General features: G+C 38.4%; 1 long non-coding RNA gene across 1 annotated transcript in view; it reads left to right on the top strand.

The window, feature by feature from the left end:
- Positions 1-10,320: 10,320 nt before the first annotated feature.
- Positions 10,321-13,063, top strand: part of LOC150094154 (uncharacterized) — a 44,240-nt gene continuing 41,497 nt past the window's right edge. Inside the window, exons 1-2 of the long non-coding RNA XR_016550240.1 lie at positions 10,321-10,469; positions 10,621-10,729. This is a non-coding gene — a long non-coding RNA (uncharacterized LOC150094154). The remainder of the gene's footprint in view (positions 10,470-10,620; positions 10,730-13,063) is intronic.

The following is a 13,063-nucleotide window of genomic DNA, read 5'->3' as shown; positions in this document are numbered from 1 at the left end:
GAAATGATTCATGCAGTAATTGAATTGTTTCTCGGGCTGTATGGCATGTGGCACCGTCTTGTTAAAACCACATGTCATCCACATCCATATCTTGCAATTTAGGCACAAAAAACTGGATTATCATGTCGCGATAGAGAGCACCATTAACTGTTATTACCTTACCAGCCGCATTTTTGAAGAAGAATGGACCGATGATGCCTCAAGCCCAAAATCCGCACCAAACAGTGACACATTGTGGATGTATTTGTTTCTTAACAATCACTCGTGGATTTTTTGAATCCCATATGCGACAATTTTGTCGATTAACGAAGCCATCAAGATGAAAATGAGCCTCATCGCTGAAGATGATTTTTTTCGAAAAATAAGCATCCACTTGTTGTTGTTCCATAATCCATTCACTGAAGCCTACTGACCATACACAGCGAAGAGAGTGTGGTCAGTAGGCTTCAGTTCTTGAGTCAATTGAACTTTGTAAGCATAAAGATGCAAATCTTTCGTGAGAATACGCTGTAGAGAGCTTCTCGAAATGACCAAGACCACGGTGCCGAATTATGTTCCTGGACTCTCAGCAACACTCTCAAGAACTGCTTTGATGTTTTCTGTTGAACGACTTGTTGAAGGACGGCCAGAGTGTATAAGATCAATAATTGATCCATTTTCCTTGAATTTTTTTATTAATCGTTTCACAGTTGGTGAAGTTAAATCACTATACCGACCATATTTTGTACGAAAATTGCGAACTGTAGCTGCCAAACCTTCATTATTTTTAAAATGTTGCTCAACAATGAAAATGCGTTGTTCTTTTGTGTAGCGCTCCGTTTTTAATAACCCTGAACTGTCAGCTGTCACGCTGTTTTTTTTCTCTCATTGGCAACACTTTACCATACAAATGGCGCTAAATTTAAATCTTGCGTGAATTTTGGGACACCCTTTACATATACTGTATATATATATATATCAAAAATAATTATCATTAATCATTAAACAATTAAACATATTAAACAAATAATCATTATGTTTATATGTCATTATGTAACTGGGTGGCACCAATATCCTTTTCTTTACCTTCGATCAGTGCAACTTGTAAATTATCACAGTTCCTTGTTAAGTGTCCTCATAAATATTAGAAATTGCCTTGAATCTGGATAAAACCTGAATATGTTAAAAGTGACTTGTCAAATCATCAAACCTTTCAGCCAAAAAATTAATAGTGTCCAAATTGAAAGAAACAATGTAATTTTAAAGTTAGATTTCAGATCTACTGGCGCTTCGTCCGAACTTTCATAACAGAACAATCTTTACTTACGATGCGTAATATGCTGCTTTTTGTACTCGGGAGAAATTTTTTAATGTTATGCAAACTCTTTTTCCGATTCAACTACAAGATTAAATTTTCTTCAGATTTAATTTCTTCTGTAATTAGTGACAGACATGGGCTAGCTATCTCTGATTGGCTACCGGCGGAGATTGAACTGCCCACTCAGTCTCCAAAAAGCTAGATAGAGTTTAGGGGCTCGCTTACTTCCTATAAGGAAATAAAAGGCATTAGCTCATTATTATTGTTATTATTATTATTATAAATTCTTCAATAAAATCGATTACATTATTTAACGCGTTTATAGATTCAGTTAAATTTGTGTTTGGATTTTTTTTTATTCCGTGACACCTCCAATGGATCTAAAGATTCATCTAGGGAGGGCACTCACTCCACAACTCTCCGTCTCCACCACTTAATCCACCAACTGCAGCGAATTGCAATTACCATCACCATCATCATCTACAAAATCGCCATCTACTGGCTATCACCACTAGTATTTTCGCACACAATGACAAACATCCATGCCAATGGTTGGATTCTAACCAGCAGTCTTTTGGCTGGACAGTGGATACGCTAACCACTCGGGCAACCAGGCCATTTTACTTATTACATTGATCCTGCACAAATTTCATATCAGATTATAAATGAACACAAATATCCATAATCTTTAATTTTCAAAGCTAATGTTTTTGCTTCATATTTTGTATTATTAGCGTCAATTTGAATATTATAATAAATTTTCACAAAAGAATCTAAAACTTCCATACTATATCTAAGCGAACGAAGTGTGTCAATGCTCGCTTCCCATGCTATGCAAATGAGAAGGTTATAACCGAAGGGCTCTTTAGCCAGAGCACTAAAGAAATTATAAATTTCTTGTATAGCGCTAAAAAAATCACTGTTTCATTATTTACCTGAGCAGCATCAGCGATCACCAAATTTAATGTATGTCTGAAGGACACGGGACAAAGAGTGCTCGAGGGTTAATATTCGAGAAGTGTCTCTGAATACCTATGTGTTTTCCTGTCAGATTCGCCCGTCATCGTATCCTCTTGTCTCCGCAAATTTTTAATATCTACATTTTTATCTTTTAATTTATCTAAGAGGTACGTCGATAAACCTTGTGACATTTTGAGAAATTTCGTTAGCTGCCTTATTTGCTTCACTTTTTCAAGTTATTTTTTATTTTTTATTTTATTTGAAGCTCGGGATAATTTCTTCATCTCAATTATGCTCAAATTTATTCTGAAGAAAAAATCTATTGAACAAAAAATTCAGTAAGACATAAAAATAAATGTAAATAAAAAGTGAAAATAAATGCTTAAAGAAATGCATAAAATTTTCGTTGATTTGTAAAAGCTTAGGTTAAATTTCGAATCTACTTACCTCAGTGAGAATTAACAACACATTCACTACGTGTTTAGAAATCAACAGATCGATGATTTATATACAAACAACGCGTGAGGTCTGCTCCACAAAAATGCCAAAATGTTTTTACTAAAATAAAGAGCCAAAAGGCTTCTCTTCGGCTATGCAAATTTACAAAAATTAAGTGGATATTAAATCCAACATCATTTCAAAGCCGAATATAGAAAGAAAGTATAAAAGTTTTTTCGTATGAAATTTGACCGGATAGCTTACAAGAATACACTTACCGATATTCACAAGTTTCCCTAGCAGGGGAGAGGTCATCTTATTGGAGAGATGATCCCTAATCCCAAGCGTCCATATATTCCCCTCCTATTGGTCCATTTTAAAAAAGTTTCACTGGCCTGACAGCTGTTTCAAACTTGTTGGTTTTCGTCAGCGAATGCTGTTTAGGTTCTTTCTAAAGATTAGGCGATCCCCCAAACCACTCAAAACGAGTGACCAAAGGATCGTCCAACTCAGCGTTGGTCGCTCACCATACCACAGAGCTGAACCGCTCATATTTCAGGGAAAAGCACCAACCGGCAAGGCACCACATAGGCCACACCGGAAAACACTTTCCCCAGAGACTCAAGACTCAAATCGCTCTATCAATAGAAACCAGCCGAAATTCGAGAAGAATCCTTAAGAGAGCAAAAACTCTCAGTACTAAGGAACTTGAAACATCAGAGAAGTGTATTTTTCGTAAGCGAACTCTCGGGTGCTTAAAACTATTTACTAAAAGAAAGAGCCAAAATTCTCTGCGATGCAAATTTATAAAAATTAAGTGGATATTAAATCCAATGTTATTTCAAAGCCGAATATAGAAACTATGAAAGCTTCGTATGAAATTTTGATGAGAGAGCTCATTGGAATACACTCCCTGATATTTACGAGTTTCTCTAGCCAGACCTCATAGCAGAGATAATCGCTATGCCCGAGCGTCCATACATTCCCCTCCTATTGGTCAATTTTGAAAAGATTCACTGGCCTCACAGCTGTTTCAAACTTGTTAGTTTTCGTCAGAGACGTGTAGGAGGGGAATATATAGACGCTTGTCCATAGCGTTCATCTCTCCTGTAAAGTCCGGCTAGGGAAACTCGTAAATATCGGCGAGTGTATTCCTGTAAGCTCTCTGGTCAAATTTCACACGAAACTTTTATAGTTTCTATATTCTGCTTTGAAATAATGTTGGATTTAATGTCCACTTATTTTTTATAAATGTGCATATCCGAAGTGAAGTCTTTTGACTCTTTATTTTAGTATATACTTTTACTCACTGACGGGGAGTTCGCTTAAGAAAAATACACCTCTCCGATGTTTTGAAGTTCCTTAGTACTGAAAGTTTTTGCTCTCTTAGGTTTCTTCTGAATCTGGTTCCCGGTGAGGAGGGATTAGATTGCCTTCAGAGATCATTTTGAGTCTCTGTGGAGGATGTTTTTTGGCGTGCCAGTGAGGGGCTTTTTCGGTGGATGCTTTTCCTCTGGAATATGAGCTGTTCTGCTCAGTGGTACGAAGAACTTGTCACTGAGTTGGACGATCTTTCGGTAACTCGTAAGTAGTAGTCCGGGAGATCGCCTAATTTTTAGAGACAGACCTTTACTTATACAATGTCCCACTGAGGGGCTTAAGATTTTGGAGGATTTTTCCTGAGCGAGCATTTTGAGTCTCCAGGGAAAGTCTCCGGCGTGATCCATGAGGGGCCATGTTGGTGGGCGCTTTTTCCTGGAATATGAGCAGTTCTGCTCAGTGGTGGGGTGAGCCTGTCACTGGGGGGAACCAAGGCGAGTTGAGCGATCTTTCGGTCACTCGTAGGTAGTGGTTGGGAATCGCCTAATTTTTAAAGAGGGGCTTTACTTAAAAAATTCGCTCCCGACGAGGGTCGGGCTTTGATTTCGGAGAGATTGTCTTGAGAGTGCGAGTTGAGTCTACAGGAAAAGTGTTTTCCGGCATGGCCCGTGTGGGGCATTGTCAGTGGATGCTTTTCCCTAGAATTTGAGCGTTTTTTACCTAGGTTCTACGTTTACTCTAGGTTCTGCTCAGTGGTAGGGCGAACCTGTCACGGAGTTGAACCAACGCTGAGTTAGACGATCTTTCGGTCGCTCGTGGGGAGTGGTCCGGGGAATCGCCTAATTTTTAGATAGACCTTTACTTAAGCAGTGTCTCCCGGGAAAGTGTTTTCCCACGTGGCTCATGGGGGACCTTGTCGGTAGATGCTTTTCCTTGGAATATGAGCGATTCCTCAGTGGTAGGGTGAGCCTGTCGCTGAGTTGGACGATCTTTCAGTCACTTGTAGGGAGTGCTCCGAGTGATCGCCTAATTTTAGAGAGGCCTTTACTTGTACAGTGTCTCTGATGAAAACCAACCAGTTTGAATCAGCTGTCAGGCCAGTGAAACCTTTTCAAAATGGACCAATAGGCGGGGAATATATGAACGCTTGGGCATAGCGATCATGTATCCTATAAGGTCCGGCTGGGGAAACTCGTAAATATCGGCTAGTGTATTCCCATAAGCTCTCTGTTCAAATTTTATTCAAAAGCTTTACAGTTTCTATATTGGGCTTTGAAATAATATTAGATTTAATATCCACTTATCCGAAATGTTATTTCGTAAGAGAGGTTAAGCCGGATAAACATGCGCGCCTCACGTCCTAACTAACGAACGCACGCTGCATGTAAGAATTCGTAGTGTAAGGCGCCCCCTGTAAAATGTCCAGGACAAGCGTCCTGCTGGTTTAGTGATTCTGCTAAAGTCCAGCTCTAAACGACACAGAGAAAAACAAATTGCAGTTTTTGTAAATGTAATTAAATGTCCCAGTATTTATTACATTATATTTAGTGCATAATCCACATTTAATAAACGCTAATATTAAAACGTCTTTTTATTTTATATTTTCCCCTTGAAGAAGGCGCCTCGATGCGATGCAACGCCTGCTTACTGTGTGAAGGTTGCCCTGCCTCTTAACCTGAATTTAATTATTGCTTCTGTGAGACTATAATATTTTTCTAAGTTCAGGGTATTTTCATCGATTTGTTTCTGTTTTAATATTCTTAATAATGTTATTCTATTTATTGAGTCGAATGCCTCTTTAAAATCTATAAAACTGTAATAGATGCTTTTGTTATGTGTCCCAGCCAAATGTGGAGAGATTCTTTCTGAAGCCTGCGTGTTCTTCACTAAGGATGATATCCTATGTGCTCTTTATTGTGTTCTGTAATAATCTTGTAAATATTTTGTAAGCGTGGAAGAGTAATGTGATTGGTGTGTAACTTCTACAATTCTTCTTATCTTGTATTAGGTTTTAAACGAGTGTGTGATTGAATAAGCAATTTCGTTTGTAATTAAAACTTGTCTGTTTTTGTTTGTTTAAATACAAAATTATAAGCATGGCTCCAATACATGCAAGAGCAATAGCGACAAAGATCACTTTGTCTGGTAATTTGAATTTGAGGGATTTTGTGCAGTGCAGTGTGTGTGAAATGTATTCATCGAGAAAATTAAAGAACATGTGGAAAGAAATTGAAACGAGAGAGACAGAGTGTGTGTGTGTGCATTTATTAGAGGTTTCAAATGTGAGCGCTTATTAGGTGACAAGAATGCAGCAAATGTTAGTAGAGAGGAGAATACCGACGTAGAATGGAAAATGATGTTATTAATGTCAAACGGCAGTCGAGAAAATGGAGGAGAGCGAAACATTCATTATTAAAGAAATTGCGCGAAATTAAATAATTGCAGAAGCAAGAGATTCGCAGAGATAGAAAAAGAAAAAGCTAAGTGGCCCGAAGTTATAAACAATAAAACAAGTTAAGGAGAAATTTATATACAGAGACTCAGTGATCAAGGGAGAACTTAATGAAAGTGTCACAAACTCATGTTTCCCTGGTGCAAAAAAATTCAAGATATTAATCAGGCCATCCAGATGCAAAACGATAAGACAAAGGAAATGATAGTCATGGGTAGCACAAATGATTTGAGAGGCGAGAAGTATTCTATGAAGCATGCTGAAGCGTACATTAATGGAAAGATCAAGTAATTAGGCTGGAAGCAGGTGAATTGTGTGAAGGCACCCATTAGGAAAGTGCGTGTGAGAATGACCAAGTGTGGAATCTATTCTCTCAAGCAAAAATATTGAATACCGTAGTCAATTTAGGTAGTAAAAGTGGGTGGAGACCTAAAGAGATGCTGCAGTTTCCAAATACGTTTGGCATTAGTATATGCCAAGAAAAAGAGGGAGGAGTTTTGTGCATTGGTTAGTGCAACCAATGCACAAAGTGCAAGTTACTGGCATTAGTGAGACTTGGCTCACAGAGAATGGTGTAGTTACAAGGATTACATGTCTAGCGGACTATTAAATATCAAAATGTTAAGGGAAGATAGAGAAGATAGGATGGGGTGATGGGTACTGCTGATGATAGCAAATGAACTGCAGCCAGAAAAGAATAGATAGGTGAGAGGGTGGCTCTTCGTTTGAAGAGGTTTGGTGTGAGATAACGGCTAATAAGACAAAACATACAATTGTTTTTTGCTATAGGCCAGGGAGTGCCACAGATGATTTGGAAGACAGGCATCAGCAAATTAGCAAATATCGAGTAATTACAGGTCGAATAATTATTATGGGGGGGGGGGGAATGACTTCATATAGACTGGAAGGAAGAAAGATCACATTGCGGGAAGGAAACAGAATGCGTACACACTAAGATAACCAAAGTGACCGCATTGCATCCGATTAGTGAAAGTGACCATTCGATCTTGACTTGGGAGATTGTAAAACATGAGGAAGACTTTGTCAAGAAGGGGTATATGTGAAACTACAAGGCAGTTGATTATGAAAAGCTTTGGAAGGATCCTAAATTTGAGCCACCGCTTAAAAAGAGGAACAATGGATAAATAATATCATCAAGCACGAGCTGCAGAAGAATAAAATGCTGTGGAGAGTATATAAAGAGAAATGCGACTAGCAAACTCATGAACAGTACAAGTCTCGGTCAAGAAATGTGACCAGATTGGCAAGGAAGGCAAAATCAGATTATTAGAGGAATGCAGCCAAGCAGGCTGAAAGAAATCCCAAAGAGTTCTTTCGTTATGTTGCAAGTATTATTAAGTTATTTAAACATATATTATTATTATGTGACACCTCCAGGTAGTCCAAAGACTCATCGAGGGAGAGTGTGCCAACAGCATCGAACGAAATTCCCCTTCCAACTACTAACTACCCTCAAACTTGCTTAACTTTTTGCATGAGCCATTAGTAGCAGAGGCGCTACCAATCGACCAACCTTTGCTGGCAGTAAGACGAAGAATTGCTATGGAAGATTAACCTTAATGAGTTCTGATGGTCACGAGAAGACAGAAACAGATAAAATAGTTGAGTTATTGAGTGATCACTTTGAAAGGGTATATTTATCCTAGTGAGATTAACTCTTTTAATATATGTGACAGACGCTGATGCGGGAACAGAGGTGGATGAAATGGAAGCTTTTAAGATATTGCAGAATCTAATTTGGCGTTACGTGAGAAGTCAATCTGCAAACTGATTATTTCGAGTTGGCAGCGTGTAGAAACTAATTAATGCTTCCTATATCCATTAAGGAATAAAATGACATAGGGTATTTAATTATTTATTAAATATTTTGTAGTGGTTATTTACCTCACAAGAAATGTATATAGTGTTTTTCAGTTTTGTTCTATTAATTACTGTATAGGTAAATTTAATTTAAAAATTTGAATTAATACTGGAGAAATTTTTTTTTTCATATCTGTCAGATAAATTTTGACAGACAATACAAAACGTCAGACAATATTAATTTATAATAAAGTTGTGTGGACAACGGACAGTTTTAGTGCTGTATTGTACTGTTTTTAGATCATAAAGGATCTTACCCGAATTTCTGTAACTGATGATGCGATATAATCTGAATAGTAAAGTAATCAAACCTCACATATTAAAAAAATCGTCCTGGTTTCTATTCAATCTGCAAACTATTTCCAACAGGACTTTTATTAAATTTTATAATTGGTCTAGATCTATGTCGAAAGTAGTTCACGTTTCCTTGTTGGTAAATACGTTGCGAACAGACCTGACGTGCTACTTATTATATCCATATATCTCTATGAATTTTTGCGTGTAAAGTTACTTGGCTTTCGATCAACATACTTTTCGAACAAATAATGATGGGCTTTCAGCACTTCTTACGGAATAATCCGTGAGCAGCTCAGCATAGTTGCTTAGGCGTTGCTTCTGATTCTCATAATTTTCATTTAAAAAAATGAAATGATTTCAATCGAAGGTGAGTTAGCCGATCTCATATGGAGGTAGCAGGGTTTTTTCTCCCGGAAACTCGGGTTTTTCATCCCGCATACATACAAATCGGCCCTTCAGAACACACGCAATTTACAGACAAAAATTACTAGTTGTGGTGGTGTTGGAAGTGGGCGGTAGATGGCGTTGATGGAGTTGATTCGTAGTAGAGGTTAGGTGTAGTGACAGTTGTAGATGTCCTCCCACGATGAGTCTTCGGACTCCTTGGAGGTATCAGGAATAATAATAATAATAATAATAATAAAATTGAGCACGGATAATCATTTTGGCTCTGTGATTGAAAATGCATGCTCTATTCAGAGAGAGAGAGAAAGAGAGAGAGAGAGAGAGAGAGAGAGAGAGAGAGAGAGAGAGAGAGAGAGAGGAGTTCCATCTTCTCCTTGGTCATTCTTTATCTCTGGTATTTTGCAACGAAGAGCATGTTGGAGCTGAATAATGTATTTCTGAATGGTATCTCTCCAATGCGATGGCAGTGGCATACCACGACACATAATTCCCATTGTGGTGTGGAATCACTAGCGGGGAACAATGCAAGAAAACCGAGTCTGTATAAATTACTGCAGCACTACTGGGTTGCATTTGTTTTGCTTTCTTGGTATTATCAGCCAGTCCGCCCTTGAGCGAAAAAAATTTTTCTCCTGGACCTGAACCCAATATCGTGAGTCCTGCTAACGAGAGGACTGAAGGAGGCCTAATGAAAGTTATTGAGGAATTTAAAAGGTACCGGGTAATCGAAGTTACTAACGCTAGTAGCGAACTAAAAACAACTCATGGGATTTTTAATTTTACAGATTTCCACTTAATTTAATAAATAAATAATAATAAGCAAACGCCTTTTATTCCCTTATAGGGAATAGGCAAGGCCTTCAAACCCTATCTAGCTTTTGGAGACTGGGTGGCATTCAACCTCCACCAGCAAACAAGTGTTGCCATCCCTTGGTACCTAACTCTAACAGGATATGTTACTGTCCAAAATAATCTGGGTTCTACGGTCGATTTTGTTGAGTTTACGGGATGAAAAACCCGAGTTTTTTTTTGGGGGGGGGGAAACGGCCCTTGCCGTCTCAGAGATCGACTAACTCGGAAACCGATCGTAGAAAGATTTTTAAAAAAAGTTCTTCCAGTCGGCGACTAGAATTGAACTACAAGTCTATCTTCGTGCGACCTAGCGCAGAGGATGCAAGATTCACTTCCATTGAGAGCTATACAGGCCCTCCACTTCATCTAGTTTCGAGAATAGATTATGCCTAAATATCCCTGTTATGTTTTGTATAATAACAATAATATGTGTGTCATATTTCTTTGTTCTTGGAAACAAGATGACGTTACTGATATGTGAACGTTTTCCTCTGATGTATCGGCTCTTAGAAGATATACAGTGTGCCTTTCAGAGAGGAGAAGAAGAAGCATCTCAGTTTAAATTGGGTTTGTGTAGTTAATAGCATATACAAATATTGAAAATAATACAAATTTCGATAGTATTTTCTTGAATGGAAAATTTCTTTTTTCCTTCTGGATTTTTGATAATTGTTTTGCTAGCTCGTATCTGTTAGGTAACGAGATTATCTTTTTAAAGGTCGCAGCGTAGGTTATTCGGTTGGCCTCCCTGAAGGCGAGAATTGACTGCTGCATTCTTATAAACGAAGCCCTTGACTGTTGTAATTAGAATATTGAGATCTAGTCAGGTAAATTGTGAAGCTTATATTTTTACATTAATGATTATTGATATATGTATTATGTATTATAATATGGTAAATAGTTACAATCACAGCGCAGAGGTTGAAATCGGCTTCATGGAAAATGTGAAGAGGTAAATGTATTAAGAAGACTTATAATTACGTATTTTTTTTTTATTATTTTGTAAACAATGGAATAAACGTGAGAATTTAGAGGTAAATACAAATAGAATGCGTGCAGTTATTTCCGTAATTTTTACAAGGACATCAGGAGATGCATTTAGAGATAAATGCAACTAGAAGGCGTAGAATTAGTTCCATATTTTTTAACAAGTGCATAAGGATAAGCATTTAGAAGTGACTATAACTAATAACTCCCCTAAGCTGGACGGAGTTACCATATGGGGGGGGGGGGGGGAGTTAGTAGACCCAACTCTCCGGCAGTGGGAGAGGCCTTCACCCTGTAGTGGGTAGAAAACCGGCTGAATATCATCATCATAACAGTAAACGTGTAAGGGGATATGGCTACGAATTTAGAAGTAATATGCGTTCAGAAATAGGGAGTAACTGCATGCTCCAGGTTTTCCATGAAGTCGAACAGCAAATTTATATCTCGGCGCTCCTTCCATAGGCTTTTAACTGATCAAAAAAGCAGCAAGAATTTCTTGATTTTACTGTCGATTTTGGAGGAAGCCATACTCTTTACTATAAACCCATTATTAATCACATGAGGTGTGTGTGTGTGGCTGATGCTCCGGGAAGGTCTCTTACTAGAGTGCATAATTCCAACAATGAAATTTGGAGGCAGCAGTATGATGGTAAGGTTTGGTCTCGGACTTCTGTTTGTGGTGCAATGAACATATAACTCCAAGTGGTGTCTGATCATTATGTACAATGCAATGCTTCCTGGCATTTTGTGGTGCTTCTATGTAATTGACCATTGTCTCTTTCAGCAAGACAATGCACTGCGTCATGAGGCTGCTGCTGTAACTGTGTGGTTTATGGACATGAATGTCACTACTCGAGACTGGCCTCCACAGAGCCCTGATCTCAACCATATTGAACATCTGTGGGATGAATCGGAGCATCAGGTGAGGTCAAGGGACATCTGCTTCACAACAGTCCAGAACCTTATTTGGATGTACCTAATCTTCCCTAAGAATGCTTGATGCTATCCAGAAAGAGGCAAATTAATTGGCCCTTCTCTCAAAGGATTGTATTCTGCAGGATTGGCCACATTTCTTCACTTTCTTCCAAGACTATACGATCATAAGTAGCTCCTGATCCCCCCCCCCCCACACACACACATGGCACTGTTGTGTTATAGGTCTTGAGACATCAAATGTAAAGTTGATATGTATTAATAAAAAAAAAAACCTGTCCAGCTTCAAACCTGTTCAACAAACTTTTACATTCCATTTTCTTTTGGAAAGCTTTCCTCACCATCCTCCCTAAAGTTACACCCTTCAGCTGCTCGGGAAGCATGTAAACATTCCTTCTTTCTCTTAAACTTCTAACCTGCATGTAGCATTGGTGTACCATAGGTTTTGCATCATTTTTGTGGGTAGATTTGAACTTATTATTGGATATCTTCAGGGAGTCCAAGAACTCATCGAGGGAGGACACCTACTGTTCAGCTCTCTGTCTTCACCACTCAATCCACCAACTACAACGAACCACAACTATGCCAACAGCTTCTACTGCCCATCACCACTGGCATTTTCACAGACAATAAACATTCATACCCATGGTGGGATTCGAACCCACAGTTTTTTGGCTGGAGAGCGGATGTGCTAACTACTCGGCCATCCAGGTCGGCAACTTAAAAAATACTTCGAAAAATAAGTTGAAGAATTCTTTGCAGTAAATCTATAGAAATAGAGGACGTAACAGATCCATTGTTATTTCATTCAAAATCAACCAGAAGGAATACGTTTACTATTATCAGTTCATAACTATCAGTTCATAAATGTGTGTATTGAAGCAAAGGGTGAAGGCAGGAAATTGGCTTTTTCTGTGGGTGATGATGCAATAAAGCTATCTGGGTATGATAGGGGTGAGAATAGTATTAGGCAGAAGTTAAGACTAGTTGCTTTGGCAAGAGACGAAAAGGCTCGGCTGCCATTTGGACAGGCTTCTAGTTTTCTGGTTTTTGCTCTTTTGAACTCTGTTTTGGAAGCATTGACAGTTTTTTTTTTTTTTGCATCTATTTCAGACTTGATTATAAGCTCTAAAGAAGAATGGAGTTCTTGATGTGAGCCAGTTATGGTATATTTGAGTTTTCGTTTATGCAGCCTTTGCACATCTTTTGGGGAACCAGGGTTTAGTTAGGGAATGGCAGTT

Source organism: Typopeltis vanoorti, chromosome 22 (genome assembly GCF_054136105.1).
Source record: "Typopeltis vanoorti isolate ZY-2024b chromosome 22, IOZ_Tvanoo_1.0, whole genome shotgun sequence".
Lineage (NCBI taxonomy): Eukaryota > Metazoa > Arthropoda > Arachnida > Uropygi > Thelyphonidae > Typopeltis > Typopeltis vanoorti.
Note: the sequence above shows the minus strand (reverse complement) of the source record. Positions and strands in the feature narration are given on the sequence as shown.